Source organism: Octopus bimaculoides, chromosome 5 (assembly GCF_001194135.2).
Source record: "Octopus bimaculoides isolate UCB-OBI-ISO-001 chromosome 5, ASM119413v2, whole genome shotgun sequence".
Classification (NCBI taxonomy): domain Eukaryota; kingdom Metazoa; phylum Mollusca; class Cephalopoda; order Octopoda; family Octopodidae; genus Octopus; species Octopus bimaculoides.
In genome coordinates this window covers 65,894,104-65,896,637 of record NC_068985.1, presented here as the reverse complement: position 1 = coordinate 65,896,637, position 2,534 = coordinate 65,894,104, and positions in this window count along the sequence as shown.

Sequence of the window (2,534 nt, the reverse complement as noted above, 5' to 3'; positions counted from 1 at the left end):
GCAGAATCAAATAATATAAGCAGTAGGAAAAAGCAACGGTCGGCCCGAGGCTATAGTAGAAGACACTTGCCCAAGTTGCCACGCAGTAGTACTGAACCCAGAACCATGTGGTTGGTAAGCAAGCTACTTATCACACAGCCACTCCTGCACCTATATGTATGTATATTAGGGTTATGACTCCTTGATTTTTTGAGAAGTAAACAATTTCATGTATCAATTTCATATAAGTAGGAAAAAATAACCTTTATTTTAAGTTTTTTTAAAAATCGTTTCACCCAACTGAAGAAATCTAACACCACTATTGACCCAAATCATGTAAAATTTTAGTGAGGACACAATGCCCACTCAAGTTTTTACCAAACTTGGTGTGCTGACTTAATGCAATGCAGAAGCAGTATATCTCATATTTCAACTTTCAATTTTTAGTAGTTTAGGAGTTACAGAGTTTTTAATTTGTTACCAATTATGCCCTACTTTAGGAAATATCCTCCTCCTCTCCTTTTTATTTCTGTGACGCTAAAATCTTTGACTATATTAACTGTTTTTCAGAATAGTAAGCTTATCCAACTAGAGTATCTGAAAGAATGTCTCATAAGAAGAATGCTTGTGTCACTCAAAGAAACAAAAAATCTGGACGAAGAATCTCGTGCAATTTCAAGGCTCACATAGGAAAAGAAGACCTGTTCTCCTACAAGAACATTTTTTGGAAAACAACTGCAGGATACCAATGAAACTTCAAATTGTCAGTCGCTACCTGTTCCTTGGAGGTACCATCAAAGAAAGGAAAGAAAGAACAAAGGAAATTTCGAAAGTAACTTTTATCAATTCAAAATGTACAAGTAGAAAAAGTGCTGAATACCTACGATAAATGTGTAAAACAAGGAAAACACGATTCATTGAAAGGAATTTTTGACATCACAAAGGAAAACGTTGAATGGCTGTGCAGAGAGGATAGAAGGTTATATTATCTTCAAATTGAAAGCAAGGGACAGGTTGGGTATGGAACTGGAAAGGTACCAGTTCCAAAACTATCCATCCATCAAAAAGAAGAAAAGTGTCCTTAATGCCAACTTCAACCAGAGCAACTCCAGTGACATCAGCAACGTCTGAAGCAGAGACTGAAAGTGAATATCAAGAGTCAAAAATATCAGATGAAGAATACTCACAAACAAGGGGGAAGTATAACAAAACTGGAACTGCAACCAAGTTCGTAATATCTTCCAAGCTATCAACCCAAAAAGCAGCAACAGTTTGTTAACAATTATCTCAAGATGGAATCAATGTCGAGACTCCTTCCCAATCTGATATTTACAGATCGACTATCAAAGAAACTGTTAAACTAAGAAAGAAAATAAAGAAAACACCACATTTAGAAAACTGGTAATTGCATTTTGATGGTAAACATATTGATGACCAAGAATACCAAGTGCTAGTTTTAAAGAAAAATTAAGTTAGAAGCACTCCAATTTTCAAAGAGAAAAGCTGATACTGTTGTGATAGGAATAACAGCTGTTTTAGATGAATACAATTTATGGAACTGTGTAAAGATAATTGTCGCTGATACAACAATTGTGAACACTGGGAAAAGAAATGGCATTGTCATTCAGTTGCAAAGACTGTTTGCTCAAAAGGGTTTGAAAGAACCGCAATTTATTGGTTGTCAGTATCACATCCTTGATAGAGTTCTTCGTGTTGTAATGGATAACGAACTTGGAGAAAAAAGTCATTTCCCAATATTGAATATATATTCATCCCAGAACTTCTAAGTAATTACGAGAAACTCCAGGTTAATTTCAACAATGGTGAAGAAAAGATTATTGAATCAGCAGAATGGCGAGATGACATGAAATTTCTATTTCATTTGACCAGAGTTTTTCGTTTCTTTGAAAAAACCGGCAAATTTTCTATTGTAAAGTTTCAAAAAATACCCAACTTGAGTAATGCAAGATGGAATTCTCGAGCAATACTAGCTCTTTTGGCATTTATTCTTCTACCAGGAAAAAGAGTTTTGCTTCTCAATGTTTGTCGATTCATCTCTTACAGCTGGGCAGATTTTTGGTTTACTGACAAGATGTTCAATGCACATGATTATCAGAAGTTATGTGGTATCCTGCAAGTTCATGAAAAAGCATTAAACTCTGTAAAAACTTTTGGAGTTGAGAACCATCAAACCTGGAAATTCCCAGAACAAATCAGAGTGCAGAAAGGGCAATCAAGTGTTTCAAGATCTTTATGATGTTTGTAAAAAGGAGAAACTTCAGCTTCGATTGATTTTATCTAACAAAGCATATTAATTCTTTGTTATGTTTAAAAATTTGCTAACATTCAGCACCCTTTCTCTTATACAGTTATTTAAAATTGGAATTAAACCTATAAAGTTTAAAATATGTATTGTTTTAAATTTTGTATGTTATCGAATGGTAGCCTTAATTCACAAATAAAGAAATTATATATCCCCCAATGCGGTATTGAGCACTCGTTTCATCGTTCTACATTTACATACATGCATACACACACACACACACACACACACA